Here is an 18,108-nt window from a genome sequence, read left to right on the forward strand (position 1 = left end):
AGTTCTGGGCGCCACCACTTTTCTGTCTTATTAACTATTTCCCTCCCCTATAAGGGCGGTCGGTCAGGGTGTTGAGGGGCCTGTGTGCACTCAAATACCGGAGAAAACCTTGATGGGCCAGGTTACGGAAGCTGTAGAGCTCGGTCCCCTCCCTCCCCTCCTTGGACAGAGCCATGATTTCCTCACGTCTGCGCCCAGCCCAGGGGATTCTCCACTGACGGGGTTGAGAACAAGGAGTTTGGAGACCTGCTGGCCACGCCTCGTCGTCGCGCTGTCACCTGCACACAGCTTGGGGTAAGGGTGAGGCAGCCTCTTCTCTCTCTAGACTCACTGTCTCCGACTGTAAAACCAATGGCTTGGATTTGATGGGCTGTGGTTTCCGTCGGCAACGCGCGCCTCAGGGCAGTAGGGCCAGCCACAGCCAGGGAGTAGAACTTTTAGGGTGCGTCCACCCTTACCCCAGGGTTGGTCATCCACTGCGCTGCCCCACAACAACTGTGAGGGGTGGAGGTTGGGATCCCCAGTTTTAGATGAACAAACTGAGGCTCAGAGGGGTCGGTCACCTGGCAGGGGCTGCCTGGGAACCCATGCTGGGGCTAGTCCCTCCGCGGTCCTGGAATGCCAGTGGGGATGGAGACAGCGAAAAGGCAAAGAAGGGAGGAAGCGGGTCTCCCACTGGGGAATGACTCCTTTCAAGGAGACCACTTAGAGCAGCTTTTGATAAACTGCAGGGGAAGTCTGCGGATTGAGGACTCACCTCCGAGGCAGCCGGATGGGGTGAGAGGTGGAGGGGCAGAGTAAAATGAGAGAGGGCCTGAGTGTTACGGACCCAGGGATGTGGGTCAGAAATTAATCTTCTGTGCCTAAGTTCCCCCCAAAGAAAAAAATACCAGGAGGGTCGTGCTTCTACCCCGAACTTCAGCCAGGCTAATCCTCATTCCCACCCCACTCCCTTGGTATCTCTGCTCCTTGCTCTGCCGCCGACTGCTCTATCCCACATCTGGTTTCTATCGTGGCTTACCTTGAAGTGCTCGTTAATAAAGATATTCCGAAAACCTAGGCCAGGGGTGTGCAGATCCGAACCCCTCCCCCGCCGCCCGTTGGGACCCGGGCTTCTCTGGCCCGCAGACATCAGCCACACAGATATAAGTAGTTTTGTATTTATTGAGCACCCATTGTGCCAGAAGCCATCCTAACATCATTCTGCCTGCCACCCCAGAACAACATGACAACGCTCATCTTGTCCTACCCATTTTGCAGATGGATAGACTGAAACTCGAAGAAATCATCTGATTTTCCAACCTCAGATAGTAAAAAGTGGATAAGCCTCCCATCATCCCAAATGCTCCTGTCCACCCAACTTCTTTCAGTTCTTAGAACCTGCCAAGTTCTGCCTGTAGCTTAGGGGTTACCTCTACCTGTAATTCCTCAATTTCATTCTCAGGGCTTTTGTCTTGTTAATGATTTGGGGTCCAGCGTAGGGTCCCTTTCTCCCGAAAGCCTTCTCTCATCTCCTGGCGGTATTTAGTGCTCCCATTTGCTGAGTCTCTATCGTGGATCATGTTGTTTTCTTGGTTGCGCATGTCAGGGCGAATCTTGACCTCACTACTCAGAGGTTCCTAGAGGGCAGCATATGCCATGCCTGGTGCCTCACAGATATTTGTGAAATAAAATATTAAAGCCAGAGCTGTTGGCAACTAGTTACTCTCCCTTCCCCCTTCAGGAATCAAGCGACAAAATTAAGAGCTGCCAACCTCTCTGGGGCTGCCCAAGAATAGTGACCTCTCTCAAAACAGGGACCAGGCCTGTTTTGTTCACTACGGGACTTGATAGAGCATAGGTCCTCATGAAATGTGTGTTGAATGAATGAACGAAAAAACGGCATGTGGCCCAGAGGCTTAGGGGTGAATTTTTGCCAAGGAGTGCCAAGCAAGCAGGCTATCCGTTCCATGCACCCGGAAGCTGCCTGCAAGCACCTTACTTCTGGCAGCAAACCCTCCCTCTACTTCTCCCCCACCCCTTCAATTCCAGGCTTAGACATGAGGGGAAGACCATGAGCATTGAAATGCATGGGTATAAGACAGGTGCGGTTGCAATTATACAATATTCTCCAGTAACCTTTGCGCTGCTGCCAGCTCTCAATGCAAAAAACCTACCCAGTTCCAGGAAGCTTTCTTTGAGCACTGCCTCTCACCACCTACCCATCCGCACTTTTATCACCTGTTTCATTAGTGCCTTATTAATCAGACTTTTCCCCAGCTACCTGGGGAATCTCAAACCCTGGGCACTTGGGCACAGCATTTGATGCCTTCAACTAGAATCCCTTTGGTGCATCAAGGTCCTGCGTCCTTGGAACCAAGATGAGAGCCTTCTACCTTTCTACACTGTATCTTATCTTATGGATGGACTCAGAAGAAGTTAGTACTTGCCTGCGTGTAAGTGAGGAAGCATGTACTTGCATGTGGGTTTGCCTGTGTCGGGATGAAAACATGCTGGGTGTGTTGTTTGCTTCCTGAAAACCACCAGTGACCCCCTCTCCTAAGCCCCTCCGAAAACACACCTTTCAGGAGGGAACAGTGATAAGCGTAGCTCGTTATTTCTGTGTGCGTTCAATCATTTGTTCATCCGTCAGTCCATCCATCTGTCCATCCCTCCCTCCCTCCCTCCCTCCATTGCTAAAAGTTAAGCCACTACCACCCACTTCCCCCTATGAGGGTTACCAGCCATCTGGCAACTCTGAGGGCACTGAAGCCAGGTTTTGGCCCTAGCTTCTGCCTTCTAGGTGGGTTATTTCTCCTGCAGCTAATGCTCCCTCTGCTTGCTCTTTGTCTTGAAGCTCTGAAGACTACCTTAACTTGCCTGGCTTGGCCACATCTCTGCGCTTCCAGTTATTTCACTACACACCAGGAAGGATGCAGATCATCAGCGCTCTCTGTTTTAAGTCCTGCATACCCACCCCTTGGCAGGCACATTTCACCTGTCCCCTTTATTCTAGTCTACCTTTTGAAACTCCTCCTCTGAGGGTTGCAAGCAGCTTCCCCCTTTGGAGGGCTCCACACACAGCTGGGGAAGGGGAAGTGCTGAAGAAAAGCCTTTCTTTGTCAAGCCCAAGTGCCTAGGGTCACCTCCTCTGGGAGACCTTCCTTCACTACCCCAGCTACTGCTCGGTCACAGCTGCCCGTTTATTTTTTTCCCATGATATCTATGCTGATCCGACATGATTTTCACATTTGTTGATCGACTTGGTTTGTTGTCTGTCTTCCTACTAGAATGTGAGTTCATGGCTACTCTCTCCCCAGTAGGAAGTACAGTGCCTGGCACACAGTACTGCTCAGTAATATCTGTTGAATGAATGCCTGAAGGAGTGAATGAATGAATAGCAGGGGAGCATGCTCCAGCATTAGAGGGCAACTGCTCAGTCCTTGTGGGACTGGAAATCTGGAGATCAGGCATGTAAGACTGAGTTGGTTAGAAGGTCCTGGATTGGGGAAAGTCACCGCAGACACACCTTTCTTTCAAAGAGAAGGACAGGGACTTCTGGAATGCTCAGTCGAGGGTCTGCCTTCTGCTCAGGTCTTGATCCCAGAGTCCTGGGATCCAGCCTGCCTGACAACAAGGGGTTGTTGGGTTGTTGTCTTTGTAGTCATTGGGGCTCCCTGCTCAGGGGGGAGCCTAATTCTCATCTCCCTCTGCCTAGACTCCCTCTGCTCATTTGTGTTCTCTTTCCGTGTCAATAAATAAATAAATAAATACAACCTTTCAATAAAAAAATAAAGGGAAGGACAGATGTGGAGGCTTCCCCTTTGGTCTAAGCTTTCCTCCGTGCTCGTCCTCCCCCCCCCTTTGCACTCTCACCCCTACTGGACAAACAGTGGAGCTCAGGGCTCGGGCACTCTAGCCCTGGGTGGCCAACTAACTTATCTTCTAATTGACTTCTCCTGACTGCCCCTAGCCTCAACTTCCAGCTTGAGGAAAATAGGGAGCATACCCACCTCAGCGAGAGTGTAGACTACTTGGCTCCAAGTTGCCCCTCTTCAGATTGCAAGAGGCAACAAAGACTGCTCAGAAGTTTGGGGCCGATGAAAGGATGTTTTGGACACCTGGAGAATGGGCAGGAAGAGTCAGTATATAAATTGGGGAGGGCAAGAATCTTATGAATTTTGCACAGGATCCCTTCCTGTCCCTCCAGACACCTGCTCACAAGCCTCACACGCTGGAAATAACATAGTATTGGCAATAATGTATTGGACAACTGTTTTAAGTAAGTTCTTGCACATTGAGATCTTTGCAGTCCTCACAATAGCCCCATGGTGGTACTATTATTCTTATTTTACAGTGATTAAAACATCCAAACACAGAGAAGTGAAGCAATTGCTTAGTGTCATCAGCAAAGCAGGGGATTTGATTCTAACCTAGGTCATCTTACATCCGAACCCATGCCTCTGGGGCATTTGGGTGCTCAGTCATTTAAGTGTCTGCCTTCAGCAGGTGGTGATCCCAGGGTCCTGGGATGAAGCCTGGCTTGGGGCTTTCTGCTCAGCGGGGAGCCTGCTTCTCCCTCTCCCTTTGCCTGCTCCTCCCCCTGCTTGTGCTCTCTTTCTCTCTCTCTGTCAAATAAATAAATACAATCTTAAAAAAAAAAAAAAAAAAGAAAAGAACGCATGCTCCTGATCACTTTTCGTTGTCGTCGGAGACCTTTGTAACCAAAGTCTGGTTCTCAGAGATTTCTGGGGACCGGCGGGTCGAATGGTTCTCGATCCCCCGGGCTCCAGGGCGCGCAGAGAGGCTCTCACTTCTCCAGGGCTGAAGGTGCGCGATAGGAGTGGACTCGGCTGGGAGGGACTCGCAGCGATCCGCAGCCCCTACGGCGACGGCGCGCGCGGACCCACGAGCATCCAGCGTCCCAGACCCCGCCCCAGTCTCCCCGAGGGCGGAGGGACGCGGAGGCACCTGCACCCTGTGGACGGCGGCACGAGGGTGGCACTGCCCCGCCCAGGTTCTCCAGGCCGCGGGGCGCAGGACGCCGCAGGTCCGCGCCCAGGTGCACCCGCCTGCCGGGCGGAAGGAGCGGGGTGGCCTAGGAGCGTTGAGCTCGCGGGAGGACCTAGTCCGAGGGGCGCGGGACCAGGTCCCCGCCTGCCCTTCCTTCCTGCAGGGCTTTGTACCCCGAGTTTCAGTGCTTCGCTTTTTCCCATGCCCCCGGGGCCCCTTCCACCCCCGGCTGGGGACGCGCCGGAATTCGGTGCGGGAAGAGGTCTTGGAGAGCAACCACCTCCCCCACCTCCTGCACTTTGTTTAATAAGGTCGGAGAGCAAGGGGTGGAAAGGAAGCCCGCGTTCAGGGGCTTGTCCTGCATTAATCTGAGAATGGCGCGAACTCCCTCCCGAGGGGCCGGATAAGCGAGGCGTTCTAGAATTCTCGTCGCTCACACTTGGTCTTGGGCGTCGAAGAAGTAACAGGGGGAAGGATGGAGGTTTTCACAAAGGACTCGCCCCGCCGCCTGCTCCAGCCGGGACGCGCACCTTTGCCCACCCAGATGCGCTCCCGCGCTCTCCGCGCCCCGCGCCCCGACGTCGCCCCCGCGGGCTGGGTTCCCGTCGTGGAAAGGCGCAGGCCCCGCGACGCAGCCCGGTTCCCTGCCCTCCTCCTCCCAAGCGCAAGGCGGGGGAGAGAGCTCTGAGGGCCAGAGCAGGCGGAAAATAGGGCTCAAAAGCTGGTGAGAGGGGGTCTGCACTCTGCCGGGGCGACCGACCGCCTTCATCCCCCATCCGGAGGGGACCTTGTCAGAACCAGAAGGCTTCCTCTGGGCTCCCGGTACAGCCCAAGATGCACCCCTGGCTAATTTAAACCTGCAAACACTTCTCTCAAGCCTCATTATTAGCCAACCCCCCAACCAGGTGTTTGGATTAAGCCCCCTGGCCCTTGTTTTCTCCCTGTCCTTTCTCTCCTGGAAGTCAGTCCTTAAGGTTTCAAAAAGTGGCTGGAAAAGACTGGTCCTGGGAAGACAGAGGCCCAAACACTCCCCTCACATTCACAGGGATCCTGAAGCACCTCATAGGCAGAAACCTCAGTTTCTTGAGGTGCTTGTTGGGAGGAGAGGATCTGTCCTGCTCAGCCTGAGTTCTGGGAAAGCACTAGGAACTCTGTGCCCATTTCTCTGATGGGAAAATGGAGGCTTCAGCAATGTAGGGAAAGAAGTGGCAATGGTGATGGCCAGAGGAATCTGAGGCTGCCCTTACACTGTGTGTACCTTACCTGTCTCTGGGGAGAGGGTTCAAAACTTTCAGCAGAGTCTCAGAGGAGTCCTTAACCCCAGCAGGTTAAACTCCACTGGTCTGGGCAGAGCTGACTCCTGGGACCAAACTGGGCTTTCCCCAAAGTCCTCTCTGGTCCTCAGACCTGTACTCTGCACCAGAGAGGCCCACATGCTCCTCCTGGGAGCATCGGACTGATTCCTGTCCAGTGAGGGTGGTCTTTACCTCCCCCATCACAGACAACCAAACTGGAGCCAGAAGAGGCAAAGGGGCAGGCTTTTATGGGGGCAGGAAAGAGCTGGCATATTGATTCTCTCCCATTGGGGATCCTGGAGTTCCACCCTGGGCCACCCCCCCTTTTCCCTTGGTTCCCCACCATTGCCAAAACCTCCTGGCACATCCCCAGTCCCTCACCCACCCGCCTCACTCTGCTCCTATCACTAGGGGAAGCAGGGTCCCTAACTCCATTTCTCCTCCTTCTCAATTTCCAGGGCCCTGGCCTCCAAAGTCCTCCTCTATGGTTTCATTTGTCCACTTACCCCCTCTGCCAGCCCCAAGAGTTTGTGGGGCAGCCAGTGGCAACTGTGTTGACTCCAATTCCAACACTTCCCACTTCCCCCAGTGTTATGCTCAAGGATGGTGGGAGAAGGCTTCTGGATGTTCTCTGAGACAGAGCTGGGCTGGGGAGTCTGCGGGTAGTGATGGAGAGGTCCCTGGGGCTGGAGAAGGGGGAGGTGGAGGGAGGAGGGAGCTAGGACAGCAATTCCATCAGGGGTTCAGAGCCCAGCTTCGGATTCAAGTTTGAATCCCAGTTCTGCCCTTTTTGGCTGCGTAATGTGGGCCAAGTGACTGCCTTTGGAAGTCTCAGTTTCCTCTTCTGCATAATGGGGGTGATCACAGCAGCCACGTCACAGGATGGCTGTACAGAGTAAATGAGATCATGTTCAGTTAAGGTATTTTCTAGTAACAACAGTAATCGTCTCCTTTCCATATTGGAGAATCTGCTATTTTAACATCATAGCTCAGCCTTACAGAAGCAGAAATGGCCATTTGGGGTTTCTGTCCTTCTACCTTTGGGGAAATGGGCCATATTCATCCTCCTCTCTGGCCACAGCTCCTCCATGGATGGGTCAGGTTCTTCTCAAAGCACCGGGGGTGAAAAGGCCAAAGGAGTTCACAGCTTCCAGAGTCCTGCCATTCCGAAGTTGGTGCCAGTGGTTGGTGGAAATTATGTGGTGTGTGTGTGTGTGTGTGTGTGTGTGCGCGCGCGCGCGCGCGCGCGCGCAAGGGGAGTTAAGGGGAGTGCAAGCTCCTCCCCCCCACCTTGCCCTTCAAGCAGCAGCTCCCTCACATCCTTTGATTCTTTTTGTAAGCTCCCCACTGTCCTGTAAGGTAGGGTGTAAGCCCCTGTTTACTGCCAGGGAAGTGGAAGCCCAGAGAGGTCACACCCTTTGCCCAAGGTCATATTGCCCACAACAGGTCAGGCTGACCCCCAAGCTCAGTGCCTTGGGCTTCCTGGCCTGGTATCTTTGTCCCAGCAGTTAGAGTGGGCCGAGGCCTCACCGTCCTGGGGTGGGGGTGGGAAGCTGGCATTTACATGCCTCCCCTGCACCCCTCCCCCCCTGACTGGCCAGCCCCAGGCCTCGGGCCTCTCCAGAGGGAGGGATCCTGGCCCTAGCACCTGTCATAAGAGGCAGCCAGAGCGCACATTCTGATCCGCATAATCCCAAGGCTTGTGATTGGCAGGCAGGAGGGGGAGGAAGGGTTGAGGGGAGGGCAGGGCAGTGGAGAATGCCGAGAGAAGTATTTGAGGAACCCCAGAAACCAGAGAAGGAGGAGAGACGGTTACAGAGCTTGGCACAGTGCCTGGCACATAGTAGGTGCTTAGGCCGCGGTGGTGGTTATTCCATTTCTCTCGCCTCCTGCGCTCACTAGCTGCCTCTCCACCTCCCTACGTCCTCAAGTCGTCGGGTGGTATCTGAGGACGCCCGAGGCCTGACCTGGACCCTCTCATTCCCACCCTGCCTGCGGTCCTTCCCTCCCTGGGACCTGGGGGCGCACAGCTGGCCTCGCCGCCACCGCACTCCCCCGGGCACACCCCAACGGGCGCGCACAGCTGTGGGCAAACTGGGACTACTTCTCTTCCAGTTGACCTCTCCTCCCCTAGCCCAGGGAGGAGGGGGGAGGGGGATGTGGGGGCTTTCACCGCTGAGAGCACAGGGCCCAACTGCAGCGCGGCCGGGTGGCTCCCCAACACCTAGCCCTAGGGGGAACCTAGGGCGGCACCGACTCCGCGCCCCCGGTACTGGAGTGAATGGACTTGGAAAACCCAAAGGGCAGGCGTCAGGATAAAAGACACAGCACATCTAGGGCGTTGCGCCGGGTTCGGCCCGCCACCAGGGGACGGAGGCGAGGCCCCGCGGTGGTGGCACCTTCCCGGAGTTTCTTGGATGCCGGTTCAGGCCCCCGAGGGCGCAGCCGCGGATCCGTGCAACGCGCTCTCCCTGGGTCCTCGCCCCAGGGCTGGAGCTGAAGGAGGCCGAACGGGCTGGAAGAGGAGCCGCCTCGCCCCCAAACACCGGGGAGCTTAGAGCCCGCGGAGGGGGCGGCCGCACCGCCTGGGGCCAGAGTCCCGGCCGCGTCTGCGCAGTGAGGCGCCGAGCTCGCTCTCCGCCCGCCCTGCGGTCCCCGCGGGCGCCGCACCCCTCCGCTACTTTCTCTGAGTTGAATTCGTTTCCAGGCTGGGGTCGAGTTGTTCAGGGGCTGGTTGAAAACGCGCGGGCTCTCGGGCCGGGGCAGAACTGGTTGCTAATCCCCGATCTGCGCGCAGACGCGCGATCTTGGAGCCTTGGGTCACTTGTCTCCGCGCCTCAGTGTCCCCAGCTGTGAAATGGGCGTGCTCTTTGCTGTTTCCTGGGGAAGACGCCACGAGGGTGGGGGCTCCCTCCACTCCAGCTCTTACTCGTAGTTGGGACAGTGGCAGGATTTGCCCGGCTTGGAGGAACACGCGGCTCTTGCCGTTACAGTGACCTCGTGTGCAATCGCGTTCAGATGACCTGGTCGCCAGGTTCCCGGGGCTCTTCCTCCTCCCCCGGTCCGGTCCTGGGACCACGTGCCTCGCCCTTTAGGGACTCTTCTGGTCCCCGTGTGTGGCCAGTCAAATCCTTTGAGGATTTGTCTCCTTTAAAATAATCGGCCGCGGGATCCCTGGGTGGCTCAGAGGTTTGGCGCCTGCCTTTGGCCCAGGGCACGGTCCTGCATGGGTCCGGCATGGAGCCTGCCTCTCCCTCTGCCTTTGTCTCTGCCCCTCTCTCTCTATGTCTATCATAAATAATAAATAAAATCTTTAAAAAAATTTTTAAAATTAAAATAATTGGCAGGACTCACCCTTTCGCTCGCCACGCTGGCATGGTTTCCGTTTCTGGGAGATAAAGGTAGGGAACCAAACGAGCTTTGCTAATTATTGCACCTAGAGTAGACATGGATGCCTATTTTTCTCTTTTTTTTTAAAAGGTGAAATTCACATAACCTAAAATTAGCCATTTAATTAATTTATTTTCTTACATTTGCCGTTTTAAAGTGAACTGCAGTGGCATATAGTACATTCGAAGTGTTGTACAACCACCACCTCTGTCTAGTTCCAAAACCTTTTCATCACTTTAAAAGGACCTATATTTTCCTTTTTTCAGTTCTGTCACCAGAATGGAGCTGTAAGTAGGCAGACAAACTAGATGCCAGGAGTCCATACCTTGTACCTCCACGACTTCCCTTTTCAATGCCTTTCAAAGAAATTCAGTTTCTCAAATGATTTGCAAGGTTGATCTCAGGGGACTGCGGAGCCAAGGAGGTGGGAATAGCGTGTTTTTTAGAACCCAGGGAACCGGTGTGTGTGTGTTTGTGTGTGTGTGTGTGTGTGTGTGTGTGTGTGTAAGAGATTATGAAACAGGGCACTGGAGAACCAGGCCCAGGTAACAGGTGCTTGCTGGTCCTGCTCATCCAAATTACAGGTGCCATCGTCATTCTGCAGGATTGGGGACTCTGCATTTACAGTTTCATACAAACATTTCACAGCGGTGTCTTTTAACCGTTTGAGGGCAGCCGCTGTGGTAATCGCATGAAAGCAAAGGATCCTCTTTCTAGAAAGATGCAGATAGATGTTACATTGGTTTCCTGGGGCTGTCATAACAAATGACCACAGACTTGGTGCCTTAGAAGAACAGAAATTTATTCTCTCACAACTCTAGAGGCAAGACGTCTGAAATCAATGAGTCCTGAGGGCCATGTTCTGGGGAGGACACTTCCTTGCCTTTTCCAGCTCCAGATGGCTCCAGGGTCCCTGTGGCTTCACAACTCCCATTTCCACCTCTATCTTCACATGACCTTCCCTGTGTCTTCTCTTCTTCTGTGTCTTATAAGTACACTTGCCACTGGAATAAGGATCCCCCTGGAGAATCCAGGATTATCTCAAACATCTTTTTTTTTGTCCGCCCAAAACAGTCATACTCACAGGTACCAGAGGTTAGGACCTGGAGATACCTTCTGGGGGCTACCATTTCACTCAGCGCACCCAATTTTGCATACAATGTCAGGGCATCCCAGACTGCTGTTTAGGCCAGGAGTCTCTGATTTAATTCCTTTCATCGCAAGGGAATCCTGCGATGTCGCTGTCAGGAAGGCAAAGGGGAAAGAGGCCACACTTGTGTCCATGGTTTCCCTTAGGGACCCCCCCTCCCTACACACACGGTTAAAAGAAGAAAACGGACCCACTCTTCTGCCCCCTTGATATCATCTACCCTTTTGAGGGAGAACATTCCAGAACAGAAGGCTAGAGACAGAAACTGGTTTTGCCTTTTGACAAAGAAGCCCTTGAAAAATGCAGCATCAGCCGGAATCTAAATTTGTGAAAATGGACCAACAGGAAATTTTGCCCTGTCAGACAAGCTTCATAAAGACCCTGTAGGGGCTCTCTGGCTCAGAGACGCCTTTTAAGAAAATTGCAACTTTTAGTCAAACCCTGAGGGAAATCTCACAAAGATCTTCACACTCCTTTGTGGCTTCTCCTGGGGTGGTGACAGAAGAAACAAGCTTCTCTCCCTCCCTCCCCTACCCACCCCCCCAAGGGGAGCAGTGTGGAGAGGAATCAGGCAGGGCTGGGGAGAGTTATTCTCAGAGCTAGGCAACAGGATGGCCCCAAAGATAGAAGTGACAGCTCCCTCAGCTGAGTCCCTGGGCCGTCACCTGTGTCCTTCCTGCAGATCGGATTTATAGAGTGTAACATTTTAATAAAAAACACACACACCTTCCCATTTTGGTGCATTAAGAGATTTCTAACAAAACACTGTAATGTTGCTATAAATTTTTCTCCCAGCACCCTCAAAAGTCATAACTCAGCTCTAGCATTTCGTATTTAATGTTTATTTTGATGGCAACATTCCAGCCAGCATAGGGGCTCAGGGTGGGGAAAGAGAGAATGCAGAAATGCCTCCTCCTTCCTAGCCATTCACTGTGTGTTTTTAATAAAATCCCCACAAATTGGGGAGCTGACACTTGGAAAGGAAGGAGGGAAATCATGACACCTTATCAGGAAGCACCAGTGGCCTTAGCTCTAGGGAGAGCTGGGGTGAGGCCCTGGTGGGGTCGGTCCAATCTGGGTCCCCAGAGGGTTTTCTGGAATGTCTCCTCTGCCCAGGCCATATGTTCTGTCTGAAATGCTCTTCTCTCTTCCCTCTAGCAGCTTCGGAGGCACAGAAGCTTCATTTTCTGGAATTTCCTCCACACCTGTTCTCCACTGGACAACTCTCCCTGAAAAGTATTCATTCTATCCACTTACCACCTGTAATACAATCTGGGGCTGGAAGGCAATCAGGCAAAAATGTTGAGCGAATGAATGAATGAATGAATGGATCCATGAATTTAGTAGCCCGGCCAGAGAATTCTGTTTCACTACATCTGAGCTACCTTCACAAAACCAGCTGTTTTGGGAGCAGTTACTTATTTTCTGCTTTAAAAAGAGATCTGAATAGTTGAACATCATATGGAAACCAGCTCTGGCCTCCTTTTCATTCCAAGTTGCTGTATTCCAACCGTCTTATGCCCAGACACAGGTCAGAAGAGAGGTCAGTTAGGCCTTCTGGTCCCTTACTTTGCCTCCAGGTGGAAATGAAAGGTGAGGTGCCACTCCAAACTGCCAAGACGTGGTGACTGATTTCTGGAGGTTGGGGCTAGGGGTCCTGATGATACCTGCTGCTTTAGCTGTGGGGCCTCCCCAGGAGTCTCCTGCCTCCAGCCTCTCTTTTTCAGCACCTCATGGCACCCTCTGCTTGTCTTCCCATGGGGCCACTGGTCAAAGCCTGGGTTTCCAGGATGACCCATCCCCAGGGCTTGCTCAGATTCTCAGTGGAGATAATGAATGGAAAACATGCTTGTGAATGGCAGAGTGCCACAATGGCGTGGAGGGTAGCATTTAACACAGTTCAGTGGTTGAGAGTCACATGGGTAGTGAGTGGGTCAGACCCTGGAGTCCCTGCCACTGTGTCACCTACTGGCATGAGACCTCAGTTTTCTCATCTGCAAACTGGCAGTAACTTTAGTAATTGGGTCCTGGGGAGGAGGAGAGAGGATTACTTGAGAAAGTTCCTGGGGGTGATTGGCATAGGTAAGTACTCTATCTTCATTCTTTAGGATGAGACATGATCTGGCTGTCGACCTGCCACTCCCAGATCTCTGGGCATGGTCGGCAATTTGGGCAGGGGTCCTGTTCCTCCTCTCCTACCTCTACTCCACACCCCTCCCCAGAAGGGAGAAGTAGTCTCTTCCAGGCTGCTTTATTTCACTTTCTCTGTGGAGGAAAACTGTTCTTTCATCAAGGGTTTGAATCCTCCTCTGCCACTTATTCACTGGTCAACCTCAGGTGAGTTACTTAACCTCTCTGGGCCTCTGTGTTCCTATCTGATGAATGAGGATGATAATGCTGGCCTTCATACATGCCTCTGAGGACGAAAGGAGATGATGGGAAGGTGTGGTACACAAAGGGTCAGGGTCACTTGATAAATATGTTTTCTTTCCTCCCTTACCCCAAGTAGATGACAAGTGGATACCTTATACCTGATGTTCCGGGTGCCTCTCCAGGGCCTACACACAGATGGTGCCTATTAGCTGCCACAGGTGGATGGACGAGTGGGAGCTACATTGCCCATACTGGGGACCTCTCAGGGAGATACCTCACTCATCCTGGCTCTATCTTTCCTTTTTTTTAAAAAGAAGATTTTATTTATTTATGTATTTATTTATTGTGCATGTGAGTGGGGGGGAGGGGCAGAGGGAGAGGGAGAAGGAGAGAGAGAATCCCAAGCAGACTCCCCACTGAGTGCAGAGCCTGATGCTGGGCTTGATCCTAGGACCCTGAGATCATGACCTGAGCTGAAATCAAGAGTCGGTTGTTTCACCAACTGAGCCATCTAGGCGCCCCTACATTTTTCCTTTTGACAAAACTCTCAGCCTGGCCCAGGACATTTAAAAGCTGAGATAAACAGTTCCAGGGCAAAGCCAGAGATTCGGGCTTTTCCCAAAGTGTTGCAAATCTTTGGCTCTTTCCAAAGTGTTTCTGAGCCTTTTAGGCAGGATCTTAGCCCCCAGCCTACAACCCCTCTAGCTTTAATGGGTGCTGAGTACTTTACACCCCATGAAACCCACTGCAAATGGTCCTGGCCTCTGAAGTGCAAGTCCAGGCTGGCAGCAGGGCGCTGGCGTGCAGCCTCTGCCTGAGGGAATGACAGCCTGGTGGGGGCTGGAGGAGGAGATGATACAGGACCTTCTAGAAACACTATGGCAGCTAGAGCAAGTCAGGCCTTTACCCTAGCTGGGCCATACCTCAGACATCTCTCCCTTGCCAAATAGGGCAGCAAGACCTGCTCTTTCAGGAGAATTTCCATCAACTCCCAGGAGCATCTCCTGATCAAGCTGTGAATCTGACCCAGAGTAATAATAATCAATAGTTAGAGTCATTTATTGAGCACCTATGATGAATCAGACCCATTTCTCAGCTTGTCCCAGGGATTCTATCTTCTGGGGGCACCCAATGCAAATTCACCAAATTCACCGCCTCTGGGACTCATGGTCACTTACCTTGCTTTAATTCTTTGGAGCACATATCACTAGCTGTCACTATGTGGCTTATTTATTTGTGTACCTGTCTACTCCCTGTCTCCACATTAAAATGCCAGGGACCTCAGGTGTTTTTCATACTCCAGGGCCAAGTGTGCCGAGAGGTGCTCGGCACAGAACAGGTGCTCGGTAAATATTTTATTATTTTATTTTTCACTGGAATGAACGGATGCCTTCATTCAGAGCAATCTTACAGGAAGGTACTATGGCTAATCTTCATTTTTCAGATAAGACAAATGACACAGAGGATTGGCCTGGAGCCTTGACAACGGGCACACAGGATGGGCGGACCTGAGATTCCATCTCTGGAATATTCGACTGAAATCCATACAGTCCTACCCTACACCACCTAACCTTGCCCACCTGGCTTCCTGTAAGGTGAATATTCAGTTGGAAACATAAGGCCTGGTCAAAAAGGGAAATTTGTTTCCCTTGTATTTGAAGAGACATTTCCCAAGCATTTCTATTCACAATCCTACCAACATCATGTGTTCTTTAGTTTTCACAGAATCTGTTCAGGCTGTGATCATTGTGGACATTCTATAATGAAGGCATCAAAGCTCAGAGAGGTTGACCATGTGCCAAAAGACACACAGCAAGGAAGTGGTGGCAGAGCTGGCATTCAAGTCTGGATCTGGCCAGAAAGGCTGTGCACCTCTCGCCTTGTAGGCTCATGGCCTCCCAGGGAATCTGAGTGACCTCTCTGGGGTCACACAGCCAGGAAAGGGGCAAAGCAGAAACTGGATTAGGGTTTGGGATGCCCCACCTGGTTCTTCTCCCCCAAATCAGTATTGCAGCCTTGAAACCAGGGGTGCAGAAGGCAGGTGTGAGGTCCATGACTGAATACATGGTGGGGATGCCCTGAGGGCCAGGAATTGGCAGAGGGTGATGGAGCCTCTATCAAGGAGACTCATGGGACTGCATGCATGCATGTGCCCCTGTGCATGCATGTGGAAAATGCTAAGGCCTGAGTATTCAGAGCTTCTGGCCCACCCGCACCCCTACCCACCATGGATCAGAGGCATTGCAGAGTGAGGACAAATGGCAAAGAAGCCAGACAAAGTGGTCGTGCTTACGTGGGAAAGGCTGCAGAGACATAGGAAGCAGGAACATCATAGACAGGCTAGGGGTGGGCGAGTGGGGTTTTGAGACTCTGCAGTCAGGAGAGAAGGGAGACAGGGGTGAGGGGGGTGGAGGTGCCAGGTCTAGGAGCCCTGAGGGGAGAGCGAGGGTCTTTCAGATGGTCTTGGTGTTACGCATTACGAATAGAATCTCCCCGGTCTTGTGAGCCTGCAGTAAACATTTTAAGGGGATTTTAAGTTGGTTTTGGATGCTGGCCAATGTTTCTTTGATTGAGGTTCTGGGACTAGAGGGGCTAGGAGATGACTTAGCTTTAGGGAGTTAAGGTGTCTGTGCAGGTGTGTTCTCTATGTGTGTGCATACGTTTGCACATGTGTGTGTTCATATGCATGTAGGAGGTTGCTCTCACTGAAGTTGTGTGTGTGTGCACGTGTGTGTGTGTGTGTGTGTGTGTGTGTGTGTTAGGGGGTGGGTACCAGCACTGCTCAGCCCCAAACTGTGAACATAGCCCCTACTTGGGAGTGGAATCAGATAACCCAGGAGCATCTGGGAGGCTTGAATCAGGAGAAGCTTCCCACCTCCACTTTTGGGGAATTGGAGTTTGTTATGGGATAGGGCAGGGTGTGGGGGAGACCAGCTCAGAAAAACCCAAATTGGCCTCTATGGGGATTTAGCTGAGAGCAGAGACAGAAGAACCCAGGCAACTGGTGGTGGACCTTGGGGAGAGGGGGAGATTCTAGAGGTGGTGAGGAGCATCCACTGAGGCTGCCCTTAGCTTTCCTCCAACCCCCCACCCAGAGCGAGTAGCACTGGGGCCCTCTGGCAAACAACAGCAAGTGCCTGGATCTCTGCAACTAAAGCACTGGGCACAAGGAGAAAGTCTTAAACTTGGTCTCAAGAAACTTGGGTTCTCAGCATGGCTCCGTACACACTGACAGGCTGTGCAACCTTGGGCAAGTCACTCGGCCTCTCTGAGCCCAGTTTTTCCACAGGGAAGACTGCATGGGCTGGTGGGCGGAAAGTGCTCTGTGAGCTCCGAGGGGCTGGGCGAGTGGGGGTCTGGGTTTCTTACTGCAACAACTGCCAGTGGTGACCCTGCCCTGGCTTTCCATGAATTCTGGCTCTGCCCTTCAGGACAGCAGGGTCTCAAAAATCCTCTCAGCCTTTAATTTCATCTTCTTGAATTTGACATCAGTCTGATTCTTTTAGAAGGTCAGTCCGGGGACCGGCTCAGGGGTCCAGCCTGGGATCTTGCCCAGGTGCCCTGTGATCTGTCTTCCAGGGGGTGACCGGTGGCTATGCCAGCTACTCGTCGTTCTTTTTGCTGTTAACGTTAACAAATTGCACTTGTTGTCCTCTGAGACCCAACTCTTGCACCTCGCCTTCTCCAGGTCACCTACGGTGCCAGGTTATCTGTTGATAATGTCCTTGACCGTAGACACCACAACTGCCGCTTACAGGCAGGGAAACCAAGACCCCCAACTCTCAGCTGGTGGCAGAGCCAGCAGGTCCCTCTTGGCTCCGGGCTGTAATACTCTGTGGATGAAGTTAGTTGTCAGCGGCCCTATTCTCGGTGCACATAAATGGCTCCCCCGTTCACATCCCTGAACGCACTGGTTAAACTTCGTTTTCCTGGCCACGCGATGCACGCGCAGTGCTCTGAAACCCACCCCGTGAAGGTCACAGACAAGCCTCTGGGCCTCCAGCAACAGCCTGTCACCGCTGCCTTGCAGGGTTCGTGCCACCGGGCACCTCGTTCCTTCTTCCTTCTGGCTTTTTTTTTTTCTATACCATTCCCCGCCCCCTCTTCCAGCACACTCTTCCTCAGACCCTCCTTCTGGCCCAGTGGCCTCCCCACCAACCGCTCAGTCTGGCCTGCTCCCTCCCTCAGCCTCTCCTCCAGGGCTGAGCCCCTGGAGCCAGAGCCTGGGCCGGGATGAAAGCCCCTGGCCGGTACCATAAATCAGCTGGTCTGTGCCCCTTAACCTTTCCCATTAACCTCTCACACTGGCAGGTATTAGGTGTTACACTTGGTTGCCATAAATTACTTGCAAATGAATTTATGAGCGCACCCCCCCCCCCTTAGAGGCCTGCTTCCTCGTCCTCCCCCCACCTCCCCTCAGGGCCTTCCAGGGACCAAGCCCCAGGCTTGGCAGTGCCTGGTCCTGGCCTGAAACTCCCTATTTGATGCTCCACCCCTGACCCCCTAGTAGGTGTGGCGGACTGGAGGGTTCTAGGGGCCCAGGGGAAGGCAGGCTGTGTGACAGTGACCCCTTAACTCCGACACCCAGAGCTCCTGGCCCTGGAGGCCATGACCTGCTGCTTCCACAGGTTTACCTCAAAGGTGACCTGATCCTAAGTAATAATACCTGCCGTGGCTCATTGTTTTTACTGCCTGTTGGGCCCTCCACTGTCTCTGACTCTCCTGACAGTCTTGTGGGGGTGAATTGTTACCCCATTTCACATGGGAGGAATCGGACACGCACACAATGACCTGAGGTGAAGAGGCCCACAGGCCGACGGTGACAGACATTCGCCTTCCTTCCACACAAGTGTGTGAAGGGAGGAGGCCACTCTACAGATGAGAAAGCCGAGGCCCCCAGAGGCCAGC

The sequence above is a fragment of the Vulpes vulpes genome, chromosome 5 (assembly GCF_048418805.1).
Source record: "Vulpes vulpes isolate BD-2025 chromosome 5, VulVul3, whole genome shotgun sequence".
Classification (NCBI taxonomy): Eukaryota; Metazoa; Chordata; class Mammalia; order Carnivora; family Canidae; genus Vulpes; species Vulpes vulpes.